This window comes from Vigna angularis, chromosome 1, assembly GCF_016808095.1.
Source record: "Vigna angularis cultivar LongXiaoDou No.4 chromosome 1, ASM1680809v1, whole genome shotgun sequence".
Lineage (NCBI taxonomy): Eukaryota > Viridiplantae > Streptophyta > Magnoliopsida > Fabales > Fabaceae > Vigna > Vigna angularis.
Window position 1 is genome coordinate 44939856 of NC_068970.1, and position 12067 is coordinate 44951922.

Sequence of the window (12067 nt, forward strand, 5' to 3'; positions counted from 1 at the left end):
CCAAACGAAACAAAAAGCATTGTGGAACGCTATAGAGAATGCAACTAATAAAATCAGTAGTTGATTAGTGGAATCCACGTAGGTATGTGTGTTATGATTATAAAATATAAAAATATGGTCAAATTTATAAAAAAAAAATTATACATAAAAATTTAAAAATTTATAATATTATAATTATAAAATAGGAAAATTTGTAAATTTTCATAAAGACAAAAACAAAATATTTATAAAAGATAATTGTAAAATATTTTAATTTCTACTTAAAAATATTATTATAATTATACAATAAAAATATTTTCAATTTTGTGGACAGTTTTCTTAGATAATAGAAATTAGAAAGTTAGTGAATGAATATAAAAATACAAAGGAAAGAAGATATACAAAAAGTGTGCACCAATAAATGGTTATAAGATTTAATTCCATTATTAGAGGTTATAAATTATGGTTTTTACTGAAATTTTACCATGCCAAAGTAAACCACAAACAAGGAAACAAATTGCACGTAAAATTTACAATATGTTAAATCCTTCAAAAACAAAAAGTTTCACCTTCCTCTTAAAGTATTAAAACCGCATTTCTTATATAGTTATCCTATTTTATTTATTGGTGAAGTATATTTTTGTTATCTTAAAAAAATTGTTTAGAAAGTAGTTTGAAAAAATTCTATTACTTTCTTTTTCTCTGCCATTATTTTTGAAATTGTTTAGAAAGTGTAATTCTTTTAATATTTGTATTTTGTTTCGGATAAGGAGTTGAAGTCCTTTATTCAAGAGATCAAATGAGCTTAGTGATGGTCATCCATCATTCAAGTTATGTTGTTCGCTTTTTCTCGTTTTTGTCCAAGCTATGTGGGAGTACTTGTTAAAGGGACTCCGACGTTCAAGTGAACAATTTTGCAAAATAATGTTGTAATAAAGATGAGTAATCAAAATATATCCCCTCTTAAACATATTATAATGGTCTTACAATTAGATCTGACTCATTAATTATCAATAAATTGCTTTCATTATTTCTATTAATTTTCAATTAATGACTATTATTGTTATTAACCTGTTATTACTTAAATTAATTATCAATTAATGATTGTTCCAGACCGATCGGTCATCTCCTCGCTGGTTGGTCAACCACGTGGTTCTTGCTTGACCGGGTGGTCATATAGTACATAGGCCCCCAAGCCCAAGCATGATATAATGTGCGAAGGAGTTTTAGGTAGTCTGCTCCCGATGTGAATTAGTTTTACCTTCGACCCTTGTCTTTGTGTGCTATTGTATGTTGACCAAGATTTTGAGCTTCATCGACTACTCGTTGTACATAAGACCATAGTTAAAAAGCATTCTTTGACTGCTCGTGGATGGCTTAATAGAAGTTGAAAAAGTCAGGAGTTGAAAATCGTTCCCTGACAACCTATGAAGGGACTGATAAGAGTTTGAAAAATGTTCTCTACTAGTTGGTTGAAGGTAAGTCAGGAGTTGAAAAACGTTCCCTGACCACTTGTGAAGGGCTTAGAAGGAATTTGAAAATGTTCTCTTCCGGCTGGTTGAAGGTAAGTCAGGAGTTGAAAAATGAAGATGACGACGATCTCCATGTTGATGTGGATGTGGGTGCTCAACTTGACGAAGAGCTCATACATTTGACCAATATTGGTTTCATTGTCGTGGGAGTAAAAGACAGTGGACTTAGTGGTGGGGTGACGAACGTAGACGATGATGATCTCCATGAGCAGTAGCCCCGTGGCCTCCTTCTTCACTAGCTTGTACAACGGTGGACTTAGAGGGGAAAATGCCAACTTCGCCGCCATTGAAGAAGTCATACCACCAATCTTCTTCTTCCTTCCAAAAACTGACTCACTCACTTTAGTGGCTTCGATTCTCACATTACACAGTAATAGTGCTAGGTCTAGGTAACTATTTTCCATTGTACCGCTCGTCTGGTTCCTTGTGGCTACAGGGGGTTGCCGCTCAGCCCCACGGTGAGCGCCAAAATGTTTCAGGTAAGGTGTTGAGGTCCCTTACTCAATGCACTCAAAGTTGTCCTGAAAATAGGATGACCTTCTTGATGATCTTCCATCATCTAAGTTACGTTGTTCGCTCTCTCTCCTTCTTATCCAAGAAAAAAGTAATTAGAAGATTTAATACCTAGTTTGGTCCCTAGGTTTGGTAGGTTTGTCTAAAGTGGTCATACCTTTTTTTAGATGTTCATAGTTGTCCCATATTTTGTAAAAACGGTTCAAGTTGGTTGTTTTTACTTATGGCGTTAGAAACGTTAATGGTGTAATTGTCCCCTAGCTAAAATTGAATGACCTATCCAATTATTGATTGTGTGGTACACTGAGGTCAATTGAGGTGTAAATTTTAAAAATAAAAGTTAATGACGTGGGAACGTTAAAGTTAAGATTAAGGAAAATTACAATTAGGCAAGATGACATATTCCAAAAATCCTAAAAGCACAAGATTAGAATACAATTGCAGATAATCCCAAAACGTGAAATCAGAAAACAAAACCCTAATTCGAAAACCCTAACTTCCAAATCGCATTAAGAATCTGCGGAGGAGAAACAAGAGATAAGAAATTCCCACATCAAAACCCTCAACCCCAAACAAAAACCCTAAAATCCCCAAATCATAAGATCACGAAGAACCCCAACCATTGTGTCACCAACCTGCAAAGAAAACAAAACAAAAACACGAAAATAGGTATTAAACTTAATCAAAATTAATTACATAACCTCCCCTGTATTATGTAGTGCTGTCAAAATGGGTTGTAACCCGCGAGCCAACCCGGCTCACCACGGGTTGAGCCGGGTTGGGTTTGAAAAAAAATGTAATTTTTTTATGCGGGTTAGTTTTCAACTCGGCTCACTTAGAACCTGACTCATCTGGGTTGAACCCGTGGGGAGCTGAGTTGGCTCATCAGCCCACCAAATTTAATTTAATTATTTATTATTTTGTGTTTCAACATTATTAGCTAGCATTTTTTTTATTATATTGTAGATGTGGATAAAAAAAATGTTTCAAAAGAGAAAAATATTATAAATTTATCTATTCAAGACTCTAATATTATAAATGAACAAGTGATACAAAAATTATCAATATTAAAAACTTATTTGTTCTCCTTTTGGGTTTGTTTTTGGATTACGCTTGGATGGTATGATATTTTTTTTATTTTGAATTATATTTGGAGTTTAACATTATTTTAGAGTTAAATTTATTTAGATTTGAATTAAAAAAAATTATAATTTTTTTTATTTTAAAAAAGAACTTATAATTAAGTGAGCTAGTGAGTCAACCCGTTTAACCACCAACCCGTGATAGGTCGGATCAGGTTCGAATTTTTTTTGGCTTACTAATAAGTGAGTCGGGTTAGGTTGAGTCACTAAGTGACTAACCTACGGTGAGCCGGGCCAGATCGAGCCAGGTTACATGTTTTGAGAGCTCTAGTATTATAAGGGGATTATAATTAGATCTGACCCATTAATTACCAATAAATAACTTTCACTATTTCTATTAATTTCTAATTAATGATTATTATTCTTATTAATTGTCCATTAATAATTGTTATTACTCAGATTAATTATCAATTAATGATTGTTTCCGAACCGGTCAGTTAATATATTATAAATGGTAAAATAAAAATTATGCACGAAAAATAAAATTTGTATCTTCTAGGTATAGATTATTAGCAAAGATTTCTTTTTTTCAATTATTATTTTTATTATTGTTAGATATATTATATCTTTTATCTTTTAGTTAATTTGTTATTATTTCTTATTTGTATTTTGGGCTTAGCCTATATTTCTTCTATTATAAATAGAGAACCCTATGTGTGTATTTAACACAAGGAAGATTAATCCCAAATATAGTTTTTCACTATATTCAACATGGTATCTAGAGTATAAGGTTTTTTTGTTCGTTGGTCCTGCCCACTACAACCGTCGTTGCTGTTAGAGTTGTCGTCGCTGACATTAGTGTCGTTGTCTCCATCGCCGACCACCTTGATTGGGCCTCTTTTGAGTTCTAGGTTTTGTACTCTCTTGCTTGTTCATGGTTTCTAACCCGTCCATATATGCTAACTATGTCAAGTGCATTTATCTATTGATAAGTTAGATGGTACTAATTATGCGACTTGGGCATCAGACATTAAACTTTGGCTTAAGAGTCAATGGTATCTTGATCATATTACTCAGAATGTGACAACTATTGATTCCGCTGCAGTTACCCATTGGTTGAAAGTTGATGCTCAGTTATGCATTGTTCTCAAGGGTACCCTTCATTCCTCTTTAAAACAAATTTTTCGTTCCTACGAAACATGTTTTGAAATCTAGGAACACGCTAAATTATTATACACCAATGATACTCAACGTCTTTATGGTGTTTGTCATGATCTTCTCAATGTTCTTGCTCCTCAGCGTCAGGACTCTATGAGTGATTATATGGGTAAAATTCATGCTCTTTTTCATGAGTTTAATGAATTATTGCCTCCTGCTTCTACTCCTGCCAAAGAAATAGAGCAACGGCCAAAGTTCTTCATGTTGCTAGCATTGCACGACCTTGCTGATGAGTATTCTCATGTTCGTGATCAGATTTTGGGTTCACCTGTTGTTCCCACTTTGACTTCTACTTGTTCCACTCTTTTGCGTGTACCTAGTAGACCCATCAATGATACATATGTTTCCTCTACGTTATCATCTCAACGTCATGAATGCAATCACTCTCACAAACCAGGAAAAGGACGTCTCCAGTGTAACCATTGTGGCAAGGTAGACCACACGATTGACAGGTGTTATGCATTACATGGTCGTCCTCCTAGATCTGTTGCAATTGTTCAGACTACTTCTTCGTCACAATCACCTACTGGGGATCCTGCTTCATCTGATATTAGTGATGACTCTGTTATTTTCAGTAAATTTCTCAAATGGTATAAGGATCAACAACCTTCTAGTTCCACTGCATCTATAGCACACACATGTACATCTTTTATTGGTCTGAGTCCATCTTCTTCTTTTGACTCTTGGGTTCTTGACTCGGGAGCCACAGATCACATTACTGGTAACAAAACTTTGTTTTCCTCTTTGTCCTCTCTGAATCCTTTACCTTCTGTTATAATGGTTGATGGATCTAGAGTTTTAGCTCATGGTGTTGGGATTGTTAACATTTTTCCTTTTTTATCCATTGATAATGTTCTTTATGTCCCTGGGTCTCCTTTTAACTTATTATCTATCAGTCGTCTAACTCGTTCTCTTGATTGTGATATTTCTTTTGACAAAGATTCTGTTTGTTTACAGGACCAGAGTTCGAGACAGGTGATTGACACCGGATGTGAGTCTCGTGGTCTTTATCATCTTCGCCCCACTACACATATTAGGTAGTTATGGAGTCTTCATCTCTTCTTCATGCTTAGTTCGGTCATCACAGTCTTTCCAAACTACAACAACTTGTTCCTAGCTTATCCAAGTTGTCCAATTTGGTCTATGAGTCGTGTCAATTAGGAAAACATATTCGTAGTTCCTTTCCTCGTAGTGTCTCACAACGTACTTCGTCTCCTTTTGCCTTAGTTCATTCTGACATTTGGGGACCTAGTCGTGTTAAGTCTAATTTAGGTTTTCAATATTTCGTTACCTTTATTGATGATTATTCTAGATGTACTTAGTTGTTTTTAATGAAAAATCGTTCTGAGTTATTGTATCATTTTCAAACTTTTTATAATGAAATTAAAACTCAGTTTGGTGTTTCTATTCAAATTTTGCGTAGCGATAATGGTCGTGAATATCTTTCCCATTCTTTTCAACAATTTGTGGCTTCTCATGGTATTCTCCACCAAACTTCATGTGCTTATACACCTCAACAAAATGGGGTGGCTGAGTGTAAAAATAGACATCTTATTGAAACAACTCGTACTCTTTCAATTCATGGTAACATTCCTCAATATTTTTGGGGTGATGCTGTTCTTACTGCATGTTATCTCATTAATCGCATGCCCTCTTCTGTTTTAGAAAATAAAATACATCATTGTATCTTATTTCCTCAAGAACCTCTTCACCCATTACCTCTAAAAGTTTTTGGGTCTACATGTTTTGTTCATAATTTTGGTCCTGATCTTGATAAGCTAGCTCCTCGATCACACAAATGTGCTTTTTTAGGCTTTACTAAATAAATGAAAGGATACAAGTGTTTTTCTCCTTCTCTTGATCGTTATTTTATATCTACAGATGTCACCTTCAATGAGTCTTCCTTTTATTTTAATGATCATTCTTCTTCTGATATGTCTCCTTCTAATAGTATCAATATTCCTGTTGTTTGTGATCCTCCAATTGTGCCTAGTTCACCAGATGTTTCTCAAGAACCACTAAGTGACTCAATTGAAGTGCCAACTACCTTGTCTCCTCCGGCTCCGACAATTGAGTCTACCCTTCCAATTGCCCTTCGAAAAGGTATATCACTACAAGAATAATTGATATTACCGACGATCGTAACTCATCGGTAATGTATAAAATCCGTCGGTAATTGTCGTTTACCGACAGCTTACCGACGGTCAAAATACCGATGGTAAAACCGTTGTCGGTAACCTTTACCGACGGCCTTTTCAGCCGTCGGTAATTACAGAAGTCTTTTGGCCTTCGGTAAATCCGTTGGTAATTACCGAAGGCTTGTGGCCTTCGGGAAATCCGTCAGTAATTACCGCGATCTGGTTCATCTTCTTCGTCTTCCTTCCTACCTCCGTGTCATTTTTTTTCGTTTTCATGAACTCCGCCACCAAAAATGCATCACGCCAATAACAAACTCATTTCCAAACAATCAAACAACCAATTTATTTTCAATAGTTAAAATCATAGAGAATCATAGAGAGTATCTCTGTAATTCTCATATTCGTAAGAGAAAGAAGATGTTATTAGGACCGATGATGTTCCTAATCGCACAGATCAACTTTGCAATGGCTCGCCGGAAAAGTTGAGCTTGTCGGAAAGACTGAAAAGTGGACAATGGTGGGTTGCAACAGTGGCGAGCCTGCGATGGTGAAGAGCAACGGTGATGAGACTACGTGACGGTAAGCAAAAATTACAAGGAGAAATGACTAGTGGTGGCAAGAAGTTCCGGTGACCAAACATTGGAGGGTGGCACTGTCGGTGGAAAGAAGTTGTACACTAAGATGGAGAGAAATGAGAAGGAGAAAAGAGTGTGATGTTTACCACACATATTGGCACTATAGGCGAAATTCGGGCTGGAAAATTCCTGTTCTTTTTACCGACGGCCACAAGCCTTCGGTAAATATGTCGGTAACGTCGCTAAGTGAAATAAGGGGCGGGAAAATTCCCGCTCTTTTTACTGATGACCAAAAGCCTTCGGTAAATTCATCGATAACGCCGTTAAGTGGAAAAAGAGCGGGAAAATTCCAGCTCTTTTTACCAACGACCCAAAGTGTTCGGTAAATCCGTCGGTAAGTGACATACACATTAACGATGGCCAAAAGCCTTCGGCAAATTCGTCGGTAATGTGCATTTCACTTACCGATGGATTTACCGAAGACTTTGGGCCGTCGGTAAAAAAAAAAACCGTCGATGAATATATATTCGTCGGTAAAAATCTGTTGGTAATATTAATAATTTTTGTAGTGTACGTTCTACCCGTAATCCCTCTCCACATTATCTTACTTTAAGTTATCATAGATTGTCTTCATCTTTTTATACCTGCCTTTCTTCTATTTCTTCTGTGACAATTCCAAAATCTATTACTGATGCCTTAGCCCATCCTGGTTGGCGTCAGGCCATGCTAGATGAACTAAGTGCTCTTCAGCATAGTGGAACTTGGGAGCTTGTCCCATTACCGTTTGGGAAATCTGTTGTTGGTTGTAGGTGGATTTTTGCTATCAAAGTTGGTCTTGATGGAACTATTGATAGCCTCAAGGCTCGTATTGTGGCCGAAGGTTACACTCAAATTGTTGGTTTGGATTATGGTGATACTTTTTCTCCAGTGGCAAAGATTGCATCTATTCGTTTATTTATAGCCATGCGGCTCTTCAACAATGGTCTCTTTATCAATTGGATGTCAAAAATGCATTCCTTAAACACATGTCTTAAATTTCATGAAAATTTGCAGTTGTGTTTTGTATTGATCTTCAGGTGCATATTTGATTGTGATTTATAGTCACTTTCATTTCGTGTAACCTAAAGACTAATGCGAAATGCTGGAAAAATTTCGTGAAATTTTAGATATGTTGTGATGGACGAACGACTCCAAGGAGAGGCCGATTGAAGTTGCGCGAACACAAACCTGACCTCCTCGAAGCTTTTCCGACGAAGAAGGATGCAACGGAATGTTGAGGAACTCGAAATCGAAGAATGACTCGAATGAAATCTAAGGAAACCGAGAGTGAACACAATGAAACCCTAGACCTAGGTTTAAACGGTGGAAAATGGATTTTAAATGATGAGAAAGGTGTTTAATCGGTGGAAAATGATAAACAAGGTGAGGAGAGGTTTTTAATCGATCCAAAAGCTAGATCAATCGGTGAAAATGAAGAAATGGTGAAAAGGATGTGGAATCTGTGAAGAGAATGATGTTTATAGATGATGAAGAGGTGAATCTGTGAAGATAGAAATGGAGTAGAGGCTTACTGTGATGATGATGCATTTGAGAGGGAGAAACCCTAGCAGATGAGGTTTCTTGGAAGTGGAAAATGGGAGAAATGAAGATGTTCTCTGATGCGTGAGAGAGAAAATGACGAGGCAATGACCTCTGATGCGTGGTGAATGAAGATTGGTTGAATGATGTGCGCGAGAAGCTGGCTTGAAGTAATGAACAGTGCGTCGTGGAGGAGAGCATTAATGGAAGCACAATGGAGTAAAATGGAAGAATGAAAAAATAGGAAGTGTGCTTGGAAGGTGGCTAGAGGGAGTCTTTGGACTCTCTAGCCTGACTTTCTAAGAGAGAATAGTTTCTGATTCAGAAAACTCAATTCTCATTAAGCTCAAAAGTACCAATTACAATAAAAGAGTTGGGTATTTATAGTAATCCATGCTCCTTAAGAGCTAAGCTATGAAAGGTAAAAATACAAAAAGAGGACTACATCAGGCAGGATTCCATCATACCCTCCCTCTTAAAAAAAGATTTGTCCTCAAATCTGACAATCGCCTTATGAAGAAGCTCCACACAATCTTTGGGAGCATCGCCATCTTAGAGCAGCCTTATTCTTTTATATCCACTTTTTCTTCCTCCTGGATCAAACACAAATCTACAATAAACAACAAATATACTTTCAATTAATATCAATCCAAGAAAGAAGTTTTCTATAAAAACAAGGAAATAAGGACTTCTAATATTTTGTTTTATCACATTTGGAAATTCTAGAAGTCCAAATTCACTTTTGTCTTGAGTTAATTGTTTTAAAGATAACAATAACTCAAGATTTGAATTGTCATATTTTGAGAATGTTTTCATAGAATATATAATGACAATTGGTTTGAAAGAGAAGTTAAAAATTGAAAAATAATCAATTATTGGAAAAGAAGTAAAGATTTGGAAACCTTCCCTTTTAGGTTCCATAGTCTTTGAAAGAATAGGATTTGTCATCAGTAACAATTTCTCCTTTTCTTTCTTCTCTCTTTCTTGCCTTTCTCTCTTTTATTCTTTTCTTCTTTTTCTTGTCTTTCTTCTTCTTTTCTTTTCTCTTCTTCTCTTCTTCTTCTCTCTTCTTCATTCCTTAATTCCTCTTTTCTTCTCTCTTCTCTTTTCTCGTTTTCTTTTCTCTCTCTCTTCTCTTCTTCTTTCCTTTCTTCCTCTTCTTTTCTCTCAACCTCTCTTTCTCTTTTCTTATTCTTGAGCTCTTTAAGTCTTGCCCCAAACTCTAATTCTCTACGAAGAAACCCATGATCATTTAAACTCTCAAGAAATAGTTTTCCATCATCAATATAATCCCTAATTAGTTCTAGGTTTCTTTTAATGCTTGAAGGCACAAACTTTCTTCTCATGCAAACTTTTAAATCATGCCAATCACGTATGGAGGACTTTCTACCTTTCCTAACATAATATTGTCTTTCATCCCACCACTCACTTGCATGCTTTCTAACTTAGAGAGATATATGCTAAGGACATAATATTCACTCTCTCCATAAAACCAAGGATTTATTTTATCAATTTCTTTTTCCCAAGCTAGGTATGTTAATGCACCTATGTCTTTACCAAAGAATGGAAGATTCCTAGCTTGTTTAAACGTTTCATCAACATTATCTAACCTAGAAGACCTATATGAACTATAACAAGACATCTTTGTTTTTAAAAGTTTTCTTTGTGTGAAAGGTATACAAGATTCACACTTAGACAAGTCCTGGGTAAGAGAGGTGAGTCATGAAGACTGCTTAAGTACCAAGTCTTACCTTGCCAGAAATGTCTTAGGTTACTACTAGTTACCCTTTAAACAAAAATCACCTTTAAAATCAAAGGACACAACTCACAAACAATCACAAACAATCAAGCACAATTAAAAGACTAGACTCTCGGACTCTAATGTGATAAGGCTTAGAGTTTAATCCCTTTTAGCCTAAATCACCCCTAAACGTAAAACACAAAGCAATTCAATATTAAAGTCTACTCCTATGGTGAGGCTTGTTGCTTTGTCTAACAAGACACAATCACCTGTCTAGTTATGCTAAAATTAAACCAATTAAAGTTGCCAAGAGTTTGAAAGAGCACCAAGAACTCTTTCAAAGCACTTGGACTTTATAAAAGGCCTTTTTACATGATATGCAATGTTGGCGTAGAAGCTTTTTCCCAAACGCATGTATATGAAACGATGTCCACTAATGTAGAGACTCCTTTGTATGTGGGTTCAACTAAGTTCACACGGTTGTCATCGATGTTAAGACTCATGAATTTAAAGGCGACCAATGGATGGACTGATAAGAATTTTACAAAATTGTTGTCGCTATTGAATGAAATGCTGCCATATGGAAATACATTACCCACTCGTAATTATGATACAAAAAAAAAATTCTGATGGGTATGGAGTATAAATGGATACATGCATGTCCGAATGATTGCATATTATATAGGAATGAGTATGAGGTTTTGACAAAGTGTCCAAAATGTGGGTTATCACAATACAAGTCAAAAAACAACAGTGAAGATAGTGGTCACACAAAAAAGAATGGTTCTGCTTGGAAAGTAGTTTGGTACCTTCCACTCGTGGCTAGACTTAAGCGTTTGTTCGCGAATCTGAAAGACGTTAAAAACCTAAGATGGCATGTAGATGAGAGAAAAACTGATGGGTTGCTTTGTCATCCAGTTGATTCAAAGAAATGGAAAAATATTGACCAAGAATTCCCCCAATTTGGTCAAGAATGTAGAAATCTTAGGTTTGGTTTAGCTACTGATGGAATGAACCCATTTGGTAATTTAAGTACCAATCACAGTTGTTGGCCCGTTATATTGATAATTTACAACTTATCTTCTGGATTGTACATGAATAGAAAGTACATGATGTTGTCAATGCTGATATCTGGTCCAAAGCAGCTTGGAAATGACATAGATGTTTATCTCAGGCCACTAGTTGAAGACTTGAAGTTGTTGTAGGTTGATGGGTTTGAAATATTTGATGCCTTTGCTTCTGAAAATTTCATGATGCATGCCATGTTATTTTGCACTGTTAATGACTTCTCAGCTTACGATAATTTGTCGGGTGATAACAGTTGAAAAACTGTTATTTTCATGCTTAAATTTGATACTAAAAGCAACCTTTAACACTTAGAAACTAGCTTGAAATCATGTTTTTGGTTATATTTTCAGAAATAAGAGAGATGGACAGGTTTATGCTTGATTTCAGTGTTTTATGTAGGTTTTAAGGTGAATTTGGTGAAAGAAGTGAAGAAGAACAGGAATGGAATCAGAAAAGACATCAAAAAGTGCAAGAAGAAGAAACTGCAACCACCGCTCAGCGGCAGTTTACCGCTGAGCGGCACTCAGTAACTCGCGTTGGCTCCGCTGAGGGGTGAAATGGGCGCTGAGGGGAAGAATCGAGCTCGCGCACTTACCGTTGAGCGGTAGTTTACCGCTAAGCGGCACTTTTATAGGCTTGGGCC